Source organism: Dromiciops gliroides, chromosome 2 (assembly GCF_019393635.1).
Source record: "Dromiciops gliroides isolate mDroGli1 chromosome 2, mDroGli1.pri, whole genome shotgun sequence".
NCBI lineage: Eukaryota > Metazoa > Chordata > Mammalia > Microbiotheria > Microbiotheriidae > Dromiciops > Dromiciops gliroides.
The window spans coordinates 512,094,843-512,109,285 of NC_057862.1; the positions used below are offsets into that span (position 1 = coordinate 512,094,843).

The 14,443-nt window shown below is 35.3% G+C and overlaps 1 protein-coding gene across 1 annotated transcript in view; it reads right to left on the bottom strand.

The window, feature by feature from the left end:
• The window catches only part of CSMD1 (CUB and Sushi multiple domains 1), a 2,580,735-nt gene that overhangs the window by 143,766 nt on the left and 2,422,526 nt on the right, over positions 1 to 14,443 (bottom strand).

Genomic DNA, 14,443 nt, shown 5'->3' on the forward strand with positions numbered 1-14,443 from the left:
CCTAACCTGAATGCTTTTTATGTTGAGCGGTCATATTTTAAGATGAGCATGCTGTGGGAAGGGACTGTACTTTACATCTTTTCATTTTTCTCAATAGCATTGAGTACAGTGCTGGACACGTAGATAATGTTCAATAATTTTTTTAACTGATGAACATAAATTGAGTCAAAAAAAATCTACCTTTCCTTCCTAATCCCGCATCAGTTCCATTCATGAATTCTGTGTTCCAACAAAACTGGCCTCAACTATTTCTTGAACTTGACATTCCATCTCCCTATCTCAAATATCTGCCACTGGAATAATTTACCCCACACCTTCCTGTCTCATACTTTTTCAACATCTCTGCCTCTCAGGAGTCTCATATTCCTTGAAAGCTAAGTTCTGGTGTCATCTCTTTTATAAATTAATTCCTGATTTCCACTTCCACACCAACATGTGATAGGGTTCTTTCTTTTAAAATTATTTTGGATTTATTTATCTGTGTGTACTTTATGTTTTATCAGTAGAACAAAAGCTCTTTAGGGGAAGAGACACTTTGGCTTTGACTGCATGGTTCCTGACAGGGCACAGGTATGTTTGTTGAAGTGAATTAAGTTGAAATAAACTGAATAAATGAACTTCAAGGAACAAATGTACTAAAGTCCAAAAAAAGAATCTCACCTTATTAGTCTCAGTTTCTCATAGTCAATTAATAAATTCATCAATAAAAATTTATTTGTTACCTACTATATGCTAGGCGTTGTGCAAAATGCTAGAGATACAAAAAAAGGACAAAAAACAGTCCCTGCCCTCAAGGAGTTTACAATCTAAGATAGGAGACAACAGGCCAACAAATATATAAAAAGCAAACCAAATAGGAAATAATTAACGGAGGGAAGGCACTGAAATAAAGAGAAATTGGAGAAGGTTTCTTGTAGAAGGTGTGATTTTAGTTAGCACTTAAAAGGAAGAAGTCAGTAGTCAGAGTGAAGGAGAAATAATGTTCTAAGAATGGAGAAAGGTCAGAGAAAAATGCCCTGAGGGGAGCAGAGACCAACCCCACAGTTGTGCTGACACAGATCCAGCCCCAGGCAGGCAGTGCCAGAGAAATTTACCCCTGAGCCTCCAAATTCACTGAAGCAGCAGCATCTTCAGGAACTAAGCTCATGGTCTGGTAGGGGGCTAAGCAGTTGGTGGGGGAGGGTACTAAAAGGATTTCTGTAGGAGATGAGATATAATTTGATTGTTCTACCCCAGCAGGGAACCAGGAAAAAAATCTTGAGAGGTGGGAGGCCCAGGATGGGGAGGGGTGCAGGCTCCTCAGAGCTAACAACTACAAACAAAATTTTGTTGCCTAGTTAATTAGCAAGTTGTCCTGGGGTTATTTACAGACCAGAGCATACAGGTGAGTGAAGAACCTGCCCTTCCTTAAATTGTACCATCTGGGACCCCCTGAAGCTTGGGACAGTGCAGCCTGGAAGCTGGGCACTAATTTAATAAGGAGTTAAAAGTCAAGTAAAAGATGGACAAGATGAGAAGATAGAGAAAGATGTGGATGATAGAAAGTTTCTTTAGTGACAAGGAAGATCAAAGTGCACCCTCAGAAGAGGATAGTAACATCAGGGCTCCTACATCCAAAGCTTCCAAGAAAAATATGAATTTGTCTCAGGTTATAGAGGCAATAAAAAGATTTTGAAGATAAAGTAGGAGGAGAGGAAAAATCGAAAGAGAAATGAGAGTGATACAGGAAATTCATGAGAAAAAAGTCAACAGCTTGAAAACCCAATAGAAAAGTTCTCTGAAGAAAAGAATTGCCTAAGAATTAGGATTGAACAAATGGAAGTTAGTTACTTTATGTACAACCAAGACACAATAAAGCAAATCCAAGTGAATAGAAAAATAGAGGGCAATGTGAAATATCGTCTTCAAAAAATTGCTGACCTGAAAAATAGATCCAGGAGAAATAATTTGAAAATTATTGGACTACCTGAAAAATCATGATCAAAATAAGAGATTAGACATAATCTTCAAAGAGTTTGTCTGAGGAAATTGCCCTGATATTCTAGAAGCAGAAAGTAAAATAGAAATAGAAAGAATCCACAAATCACCTCCTGAAAGAAATCCCAAAAGGAAAACTTCCAGGAATACTATAGCCAAATTCCATGCTTCCCAGGTCAAGGAGAAAACATTGCAAGCAGCCAGAAAGAAGCAATTCAAATACTGTGGAACTATGGTCAACAAAGCACAGGATCGAACAGCTTCTATATTAAAAGATCAGAGGGCATAGAATATGATATTCTGGAGGGCAAAGGAATTGGGATTACAACCAAAAATCACCTACCCAGCAAAACTGAGTATAATCTTTCAGGGGGGGAAAATGGGACCTCAATGAAAAAAAGGATTTTCAGGTATTCATGATGAAAAGACCTTAATGGAACAGAAAATTTGACTTTCGAATGTAAGACCCTAGAAAAACATAAAAAGGTAAACAGGAAAAAGAAATCATGAAGGATGTTAAAAGGTTAAACTGCTTACATTTCTACATGGAAAAATGATGTGTGTAAATCATAAGAGCTTTCTGAGTATTAGGGAAGATAAATAGAGATAAATTTAGACAGAGGGCACACGTGTGAATTGATTATGAAAGGATGATATCTGTAAAGCATTTATTTTTTGTTTATCTTTTTTTGTGGTGTTGTCAGGGTTGAGTGGAATGCCTGGGGTCATGGGGTAGGTCCTTGTCTTGTGTCTGAGGCTGGATTTGGTGTAGGGTCATCCCGGGTCCAAGATAGGTGCTTTGTCCACTGTGTCACCTAGCTGCCCCATGATGACATCTTTTGGGTAAAGTTGAGGGGGAAGAGGATTGCACTGGGAGAGGGGAAAGGGGAGAGGTAGAATTGGGTGAAATCCCACATGAAAGAAGCAGGAAAGGGCTTATGGAGTGGGTGGAGAGATGGGGGAGGAGTGGAGCAGAGAAGGAGCCTTATACTCATCAGAATTAGCTCAAAGACCTTAATCTCATCAGAGTTGACTCAAAGACGATTGGAGGAAGATGAGAATTGATTGATGAGGATTGAGTGATGATAAGGTTTGATTGATGAGGAGGAGGATTGAATGAAGAAGATGAGGACTGATTGACAATGGTGAGGAATGATTGAGGATGATGATGGATTCATGGATGATGACTGATGATGATGATGGCAAAATATATGGTACTTACTTTGCTAGGATATTGTGAAGAAAATTCTTTGTCAAGTTCAAGGTACTATATAAATGTTATCTATTACTGTTGCTGCAAAAATCAACCTCATGGGTTTATTGTAAGGAAATCTCTCTTTAAAGTACTATATAAATGTAGTTTACAATAAAAAATGGTGAGCAGGATACTATCAAAAAGACCTGGAGGGAACTGCATGAGCTGATGCAAAGTAAATGTAGTTTATACAAATTAATAGTAATTCTGTGAGATGATCTGCTGTGAATGATTCAGTTATATTTAGCAATGCAATTATCCAAAACAACTCCAAAGGTTTTATGAAAAATGCAATCCATCTACAGAAAGAGAACTGATGGTACTTGAATATAGATTGAAACATTTTTTTGTTAGTTCCTTTATCAGAAACAAACAAACAAAAAAATCATGAGCAGGATACTATCAGAAAAACCTGTAAAGACCTACATGAACTGATGCCAAGTGAAATGTACTGTATACAAAATAACAGCAATATTGTAAGATGATCTGCTGTGAATGACTTGGTTATTTTCAGCAATGCAATGATCCAAGATAACTTGGAAAGACTTATGAAAATTGCAATCCATCTACAGAGAAAGAAATGATAGTATCTGAAAACAGATTGAGGCATAATTTTTTGTTAGTTCCTTAATCTGATGTTTTGAATTTGTCTGTTTTCTTTCACAACTTGGCTAATAAGGAGATGTTTTGCATGACTACTCAGGTATAACTTATAATGAATTGCTTGAGTTCTTGGGGGAGGGGGGAAGGGAGGAAGGGAAGTTGGAACATAAAGTTTTAAAAAATTAATGTTAAAATTTATTTTTACATGTAATTTGGGAAAATAAAATTCTAAACAAACAAATAAATGAACAAAAGAGATAACTGTATCAAATCAAATAAATTTAATTTCAACTAAAAATAAGGAAAAAAATGTCCTGACTGAGATGGAGTGTTTTGTTTGTAGAAGAGACTAGCACCTCAACACTTCATAAATCCAAGATTTTCATCCTTTTACACTTGGTAGACAGTATTTATTTAAAAAGAAAAGAAACCCACATCACATTGTGGCTTCTTGGTGTGAGCTGTTATGAACTTTCCTAGGCTGATGCTTCAACACTGAATGTGCATTGCCACCCTATATTCAATCGTTTGTGCAGCTTTGGCATTACCAAAGTTCTGTACTGCCTCCCTGAGTTGGTGTCAGATTAGAACTTTAGTCAAATCTAGTAAAATAAATTGAGGAATGAGGCAGCTAGGTGGCATAGTGGCTAAAATTCTAGACTTGCTGTCAGGAAGACCTGAGTAGAGTACTCTGTATAATTTAAAGCACTATATAAATGCTAGCTACTAATACTTTGTATTTTATTTTTTAAATTGAAAAATCTGTTTAAAGAATTTCCAAATTTTTCATTCTACATATGTAGCAGCATTACATAAGCATCTACCTGTTGGAGGGGATGTGGGAAAACTGGGATGCTAATCCATTGTTGGTGGAGTTGTGAAAAGAGCCAACCATTCTGGAGAGCAATTTGGAACTATGCCCAAAGCGCCATAACACTGTGCATACCCTTTGATCCAGCAATACCACTGCTAGATTTATCTCCCAAAGACATCTCAAAAAAGAGAAAAAGATATATTTGTACAAAAATATTTTTAGCAGCTATTTTTGTGGTGCCTAAGAACTGGAAATCAAAGGAATGCCCATCAATTGGGGAATGTCTAAACAAGCTGTGGTATATGATGGTGATGGAATATTATGCTATAAGAAATGACAAGGAGTATGATTTCAGAAAGGCCTTGAAAGACTTGTATGAACTGATATATAGTGAAGTGAGCAGAACCAAGAGAATGTGCACAGTGAGAGCAATACTATTTTAAAAATTTGTTTAGTTATTCATTCATTTATTTATTTCTTTATCTATCTATCTTTTTATTTATTTATTTAGTTAGTTGGGGCAATGAGGCTTAAGTGACTTGCCCAGGGTCACACAGCTAGTAAGTGCCAAGTTTCTGAGGCCGCATTTGAACTCAGGTCCTCCTGAATCTGGGACCAGTGCTTTATCCACTACACCACCTAGCTGCCCCCAACATCAATACTATTTGATGAAGAATGGTGAATGACTTAACTATTCTCAGCATTACAATGATCCAAGACAAACCCAAAGAACTAATGATGATGCATACTATCCACATCCAAAGAAAGAACAGAAATTGATTGAACACAGACTAAAACATGCTACTTTTTACTTTCATTTTTCTTTTATTCAAGTTTTCTTACACAAAATGACTAATATGGTAATGTTTTTCAATTGCACATGTATAACCTATATTTGGTTACCACAGGGAGGGATAAGAGGAGGGACGGAAGGAGGGATAAAATTTTGAATTCAAAACTTTAAATAAAAAAGGTTATTAATAAAAAAATGAGCATCCACCAAAAATAATGCCTCACAACTTATTCTTTTGTTTATTTCTGTTTTTTTCCATTGTAGCAGAAACACATCCTGTAGAAGGTGGAATTTGAAGGAGTTTTGAAAGAAGCCAAGGAAACAGGAAGTAGAGGTGAAGGGTATTCCAGGTATCTCAGGCTTCAAGGGCACAGTCAGTGAAAAGACACAGAGTATAGCTAGATCTTGTAGTGTCTGGAAGTGATTATAAAAAAATGAAATATTAGAAATAGATTAATTTGCATAGGACATTAAGTGCTACGCAGAGGATAATAGGGAGCCACTAACATTTCTTAAGTGAGACAGGAGTTATGGGGAAGGTCTTTGAAATGATCAGACCTGAACTTTAGGAAAATCACTTTGTTGGAAGTGGTTGATGGTCTGGAGTGGGGAAAGACTTGAGTCAGCAAGATCACCCAGAAGTCTATTGAAATAATAAAAATAAGAGTTGAAAAAAGCCTGCACTAGAAAAATTGCTTCCTGAGGAAAGAGAAGGGTACTCATACAGCAAATATCTGAAGGTAGAAATGACAAGATTTGTCAACAGACTGAATAATGATGATAAAGAATGGAGAAAGGCAGCACAGTTATGAGCCTGCCTTACTGGGATAGTGTTATCCTTTAGAGTAAAAATAAAATGGGTTCTGTGGAAAAGATGATGAGTTTTATTTTGAATATATTGAAAATGAAGTACCTATATCCAATTTAAGATATCCAAGAGGCAATTGGTAATGTGAAATAAGAGGGCAGGATGGAGATGAAGAGTAGAAATGTATGTCTGGAAATAATCTTCATAGGGAGGATAATTGAACTCATGGAAGCTAATGAGATGACCTAGAAAAATTGTATAAAGGGACAAGAAAGGAAAGCCAAGAGGAAAATTGTGGAGGGGACACACACAATTTTTTGTGGTTTTCTTACACATATCAAAATTTTGATAATTTTGCTTTTTTATATCTTATTAATTTCCAAATTTGCCCACCTATTGTCATCTACAAAGAGTTTTCATTTGTAAGAAATAATTTTTCAAAAAAGAAAAATAGTAGCTCAATAACATCTAAAATATATAAACTGAGTATGATTGAACATACAGTATTTCACATCAATACTTCCTAATTCTTTTGTGAAGGAAGTCAAGTGCATTTCCTAATCTATTCTTCAGGGCCTAACTTAATTATTATTATTTCACAGCATTCATATGCATTTCTGATGTTCTATTGTTACACTATTGTAATAATTGAGTAGGTTTTTCCTAGTATTGACTGTTTTATTTTGTATTAGCTAGTGAGTCTTCCTGTGAAATTTTGAGTTCTCTATATCCATCATTTTTTATGATGCACTGGTTCTGCATTTTTTTATGTATGAAGATTTTTTTCTAAAACTAGTACACAATTGCTGAGGACCTACAGTATTCTCTTTCTGGCTTTTGCTACTACAAAACATGTAGTTATGACTATCTGTTTGTTTATGGGACTTTTTTTTCCTAGCTTTTATCTCAATAGAGAACATCTCAATGAAAGGGATCTCTGGGTCAAAAAGCATGGACACTTTAATTACATTCTAATTCCAGAAAGGCTGGACCAATTCACAGTTCTAGTAAGAGTTTATTAGTATTTCTCTCCATCTACAACCTCTCAACCTCTTTTGTCATATTTCACAATTTTCTGAGCATGAAATGAAACCTTGGAAATCTTTTTATTTTAATATTTATTATTGGGGATTTAGAACCATCTTGTTTATAACTGTTCAAAGGCTGTGATTCATTGACAATTATTTCTTCATATACAGTGACTGCTTCTCTATTGAAACACAGATCTTATTCCTCTATACTTGCATTAGTTTCCTACATAACTTTGATATTAAATTCTTTTTTTTTTTTTTGCGGGGCAGTGGGGGTTAAGTGACTTGCCCAAGGTCACACAGCTAGTAAGTGTCAAGTGTCTGAGGCCGGATTTGAACTCAGGAACTCCTGAATCCAGGGCCAGTGCTTTATCCACCGCACCACCTAGCCACCCCGATATTAAATTCTTTGTTTTGTTTTGTTTTGGGGTGAGGCAATTGGGGTTAAGTGACTTGCCCAGGGTCACACAGCTAGTAATTGTTAAGTGTCTGAGCCTGGATTTGAACTCAGGTCCTCCTGACTCCAGGGCCGGTGCTCTATCCACTGTGCCACCTAGCTGCTCCCCCCCCACATTAAATTCTTAACAATGATATTTGATACATATATCCACTTGATATTTTCCTCTTTTACTCTAATTGTATTTATTTTGTTCATGCAAAAACTTACATTTCATGCAATAAAACTACCTGTTTTATCTTTTACCTCTGTCCCTTGTTTGATTAAATATTCCCTAACTATAACTGTGAAAAGGTACTTGATCTGTTTTTTGTTTTTTTTTATACCCTCTGATATTCAGGTGCCATATCCATTTTAATTTTATTCTGTAATGCTTTGTAAGATGTTGGTCTAAACTTAAATTCTACTATTTTATTTCCATTTTTTAGCAGTTCTTATCTTATTCTTACTTTTCCAATAGGTTCCACTGATTTCCTTTACACTTTGTTAACCAGCACAAAATACTTTTGATTATTATTGTTTTGTAACAGAATTTGACGTCTAAGGTACAATTTCCCCAACATTACTATTTTTATCAAATCCCTTGAGATCTGAGATGTTTAGTTTCCTCTAATGATTTTTGCTCTCATTTTATCTAGCTCTACAAAATATCATTTGGTATTTTGATTGACATTGCACTAAATCTATAAACTACTTAAGGTAATGTCCTAATTTTTATGTTGGTATGGTCTAGTCATGAGCACTAAATATCCCTCTCATTATGCAAGTCATTTTCCTCACTTTTTTGAAGGGCATTTTGCATCAACATTTTTAAAAGGGACATAATTAAAGCTAGAATTTGTCAGCCAAAGTACAGCCCAAAACAAGGCAAGAATCTCATTGATTTAAAACTCAATAATTAGCCAATCCAGACACCTAGGAAAATAGATTGCCAGGCCAAATAAAAGCAGAAGATGACCAAGAAGCTACAAAGCAATTTTTAAAAGACATCCATTTTTCCTTGGCTTTACCTCATACTCTATGAGGAGAGCTGAAAAATGCCTCATTTCAAAAAAATTCAGATTGCCTCTCATAACCTTGAAAAAAATCTAGTGAAAAAATTTCTCAATTTGATATAGCTATGGAAAGCAGCTAATCTAGCCTTTAGAGAGTTACCTTCTTGTTGCAGTACATTTGATAGCAGCACATTAGAGGTGGCCCATATGCTAAACACATTCTAAGCACTTAATAAAACTAAATAACACAACATAAAGATACTTAAGATCAGAAAACTGGAACTTAGCAATGAATGGATAGTGCAGAGGATTCATGAACACATTTTATTTAATATGTGAATGTCACTATGATATCTGAGTGCTCTAACTATATGATTTTGCTTAAGGAATACTGGCTTTTAATTTTACAATGAATGATTCTGATTTATTAGGTTCCTTTCAGTCTGTGACAAAAGCAAAATGCTAACAGATGCTTTCTTTAACATTTTCAGGTCATAGTGGTATTGAAACCATGGGCAAACTAACCTGTCTCCCCTGCTTGCCCCTTCCCAATAAATTATAGCCATTTCTCATAAATATTCTGTGATAAATAAAACTAGTTGTTATGCTAAAGATGTAGTTACTTCTTTTGTAAACTGACATTTTCCATTTAAGCTTCATATAAGTGTTATTTATTACCAAGTTTAATTTGTAAAATTACATTTGTAAATTGGTGATCTGCTATCATTGAACTATAATGATTAAATCACATCATTTTAAACCGTTCCTATAGACAACTAAATATGAGAGATTTATCTTAACATCCTCTGTCTATAAACCTAGTTGAGAGAAAGAGAATAGGAAGAGAATCTAGTTCTCTCAAAGTCAGATGAATGGAAATATGACTTGCTAAAAACAAAAACAATGTTTTAATTTATTTTTAAAAAATCATGACAGGTTCAGAGCAGTCTCTGTAATTGGCACTATGAACAGTATTTTGATTTGATTTCACACAGGCATTCTTTACTTTTGCTCTATGAACCACCTTCACAAGTTAAATTAGTGTACTTTGAAGTAACTGTATGTGCTGCACGGAAAATTACTAATAAATAAAAGAAAAGAGATTGATGCAACTCTGAAGTTCAACCTCAAACTGAGGAGTATTAAAAAGTTGACAAAAAAGGAAAGTGATAAATATTGGAGGGACTGAGAGAAATGAGGCATGATGATATATTGTTTGTATTGCTGTGAACTGGTACATCCATTCTGGAAAAGCAATTTTGAATTATGCCTAAAATGTTTCTAAATATTGCTTACTGTTTGACTCCCCACAACAGCACTACTAGGCCTATACCTTAAGGAGATCAAAGAAAAGAGTAAAGGTACCCATATGCACAAAAAATATTTATAGAAGCAATATATAATTTATAGAAGCAAGGTTAGGGGTGTCAAAGAACTGGAAATTAAGGAGAGGAACATCAATTGGGGAATGGTTAAACAAGCTATGATCTATGAATGCAACAATATATTATTGTGATATTAAAAACAAAAACTGAGAGGGATAGTTTCCCGAGAAACCTCATAGGAAATGTATGCTCTGATGCAAGAGTGAAGGGAGCAGAATTAGGAGAGCAACAGCATTGTAAAAACAAAACAAACAAACAAACTTTGAAAGACTTAAGAACTTTAAATAATACAGTGACCAACCACAATTATTGAGGACTGATGTAGCAACACTGTAATAACACTGATGATATGATCAACTTCCTAAAAGAGAGGTTATGTACTCAGGATACAGAATGACATATTTCTGGGAGGAGAGAAGAGACATGGCCAATGTGGGAATGTGTTATATTTGACAATGTATAATTATATCCAGGATTTTTTTTTCTCAATAAAGAAGGAAAGGAATGAGGGAAAGAAAATATACTTTTGTTAATTTAAAAAGAAGCAAAATAAAATATGCAGGGTCAAATAGAGTCCATGGGCAAACAAGGGGCAGAGAAAATCACAAAATGCATGGTGGAAAATTTTGATTGTACAAAATTTTTAAAGTTTTTGAACAAAGTCAATGCAGTTAATATTAGAATTAGTACAGGAAATAGAAAAAAATTGCAATAAGTTTCTCTAATAAAGATCTTATATCCAGATACATTAGAACGTAATTTAAATGTGTAAGATTAAAAGTTATTCCCCAAATGATCAAAGGATATATGAATAAGTAGTTTTCAAAGAAAGAAGTTCAAGCCATCAGCAATAACAAAAATTACCTAAATCAGAATGTTAGTGTAAGAAAATAAGGGGCTTTGCCAATGCCCAAAGGCCCCAGCTCAAGGGGAATGACTTGGATTGATGGAATTGACTGAGATTGACTGACTTTGCTGCTTAACTCACTTAAAGTTAATTCAATTGAAGCCACACCTATCTGGTCCTTAGGAGGGTGTATTCTCAGAGTCTGTGGACTCTGACCTCAACACAGGACCACGCTCAAGTCCAGTGAACCAATGGATTTGGGTGATGCTAGCCAATTAGCTTGAAGCAGTGTGGAAGGACCACCTCTCCTTGGAACACAGAGGAAGCTGTCATGGAGAAACTGAGGAAGAGTCAAGACAGGCTGGAAATCCAGGCCTTTTCTTAACTTTCTGACCCATGTGTTCTCTTTTTTCTAATAAGTGCTTAATGCCCAAAAACTGTTGCTAAAGCTTCTAATTTATATGTAAACCCTAGCTAGCTTTCACTATACTTGGGACAGGTATAAGGCAACTACCATTTAATTTGTGTGTGTGTGTGTGTGTGTGTGTGTGTGTGTGTGTGTGTGTGTGTGGCAATCGAGTTTAAGTGACTTGCCCAGGGTCACACAGCTAGCAAGTGTCAAGTGTTTGAGGCCAGATTTGAATTCAGATCCTCCTGAATCCAGGGCCAGTGCTCTATCCACTGAGCCACGTAGCTGCCCCCAAACATTTAATTTTAAATGTCACAACAGGACTAATCAGAGTTGCTGAAAAAGCCTTCAAGATGTCACATGCAGTAATCTCTCTCTCTCCCCCGCAAGATAATGAAGGTTAAGTAAAGACATAAGTAAAACAAACAATTCTATGTATGTACAAGTGGACACTAATTTATTTTATTTCTAACTCCTCAAAGTCAAGTTCTTAAAGCCCAAATGTCCTTTCATGGATTTCATTGTTTGCTTGATTTTTTTTAACAGTCTCCAGAAGTGCAAGAAATCTTATATTTCTAATATTAGTGATATTCTTTCATATGCTGTTGATTTTCAATTGATTCTGAATGGACATTAAAGTGTTAGGGGGGCGTTATTTGTTTTTGACCCATTTGAGCAGAGTTTGTGGGCATTTTCCTCATATACATAATAAATATAATACAGACTAAACTTGACTTAATGTCCTCTACTGTAAATCGCTCTTTACAAATACATTCATTTGGGAACTAATTCAAGTTCTATTTTTTGACTTTTTTTTGGTGGGGCAATGAGGCTTAAGTGACTTGCCCAGGGTCACACAACTAGTAAGTGTCAAGTGTCTGAGGCTGAATTTGAACTCAGGTCCTCCTGAATCCAGAGCTATTGCTTTATCCACTATGCCACCTAGCTGCCCTTTCTAGTTCTATTAAAAAAAAAATTAAGTTAAGATCTTATGCCCTACTGAAATTCCTATAAAAATACTGATGCTTAGTCCTAGGCAAAGTTGTATATGATAATTGAATGTGCCTTTAAGGGAACTTAGGGATCATGTATTTCCAACATACTCATCTTATAGAGGAGGAAACTGAGTCCAAATCAAAGTGAATTACTCAAGGTCACACAGCTAATAACTAGTCAAGACATGATTAGAATCTCTATCCACTGTCATGTCACCTTTGAATTCAAGTAGCTAGTTTTCTTACTAAGCCAGAATAATGATGTAAGAAACTAAGGAAACCTTGGTTCCAAAAAATTCAAAACCAAACTAAACAAACAACAGAAACAACATTAAAAGACAACCAAATTCTTATATTAGACTGTAGGTCCAAACATAATCTGACAAAGTTGCCTATCCTAATATTTAGAGATCAAGGGGTATTTCTGGCTTTCTTTTTAGTTCTGGCACATAGCACAGTGACTGGAATATTATAAGTGCACAATACATCCATGCTGATTGATTGACTGTTAAATTATAAGATTCTAAGAATTAGGGATGTCTGTGTGATGCTCCACAGAACCTAGCACAGAACTTTGCATTATACCTGCTTAATGAATGTTTGTTGATTAGCTCTTTAAAAACCATTAGTCTCAATCTTTCAAGCCATAACATTCATGACCTATACAAATATTAAAGAAGGCTAAAAAATAAATTACTTAGTCAATTGTTTTCAATGCCAGCTCTTTTAACCATGGGGACAATTTATAGGACCAAATGCATACTGATTTAAAGGGACCTTAAAAGGGAACTGAGTATTAACCCCTCATTTTAATTATCAGGAAACTGAGGCTCATAGAGGTAAATGACTTACTTTGGGTCAAACATTTAGTAAGGGTCTGAGACAAGATTCAAAGACAGGTCTTTCTATCCATTTATTCACTACATTACACTTTGTCCTCTAGAAGTGTTTTAGAGTATATGAGTCCAGCTCTCTCATTTTACAGGTAAAGAAAATTAATGGAGAGAACTAGCATGACTTTCAAAAGAGTCTGAATTTCAGGCCCAAGTTCTCTAACTGAAAATCCACCACATTATCTGCTCTATCACAATGCCATGCTACATCAGGACTCTTCTTCTAATGGAGTCACTTTCTCTTTCTCTGTTTTCATTAAGCACTGTTCAGTTTGCTAGACTGTATTGAGAGCAGGATAGGGAGTGATGTGAAAAAGATTTTTTTTTCTACTTATGACTTGTTAGATTTTCTGTGCTCTCTTTGCCTTTTGCGGGGGGGGGGGGGAGGGGGCGGGCAGGGGATTGAATTACCAATAGTATACTCCAAACCATAGGCCTGGCCACAGATTACAACACAATGGCACAGTAGATAGAATATGAGAGGAGTCAGAAAGACCTGAGTTTAAATCTGGCCTCAGACATTTATAAGCTGTTTGACCCTGAGCAAGTCATTTAACTTCTGTTTTGTTTGCTTCAGTTTCCTCAACTGTAAAATATGGATAAGAAGAGCACCTACCTCACAAGGTTGCTATGAGAACTAAAAGAAATAATATTTTAAGGTGCTTTGTAAAAAAAACACTCTATAAAAGCTAGCTATTATTACTTTATTAACATATTAATATATTCTCTTCAAGAAAAATGACCATTCTGAGATGGTTACCCAGAATAACTATGGAGATATTCAAAGAACATTTAGTTATCCTATGTGAATTCAAGACATTTATATGAACTGTATCCTAGGGTCCTGAAAGAAGTGACAAGATTTGACTACTGAACCACTGTCATTAATCTTTGAAAGATAATGAAAAATGAGAGGTATCAGAAGATTAGAGAAGGACAAATGTGGTGCTGACTTTGAAAGAAAGAGAAGAGAATTTGATATCACTTTCTAAGAAATTATTAGAACAGATCATTCAAAAAATGCTTATTGAACATCTAGGAATGGAAATGGCAATTACAAAAAGCCAGTATAGCTTAATTAAGAAGTGGTCATACTAAATAAATCTTGTTTCCTTTTTGACATGATTGTTTAATTAGTAGATGATCAGAGTGTTGTTGATATAGCTTGACTGGACTTTAGT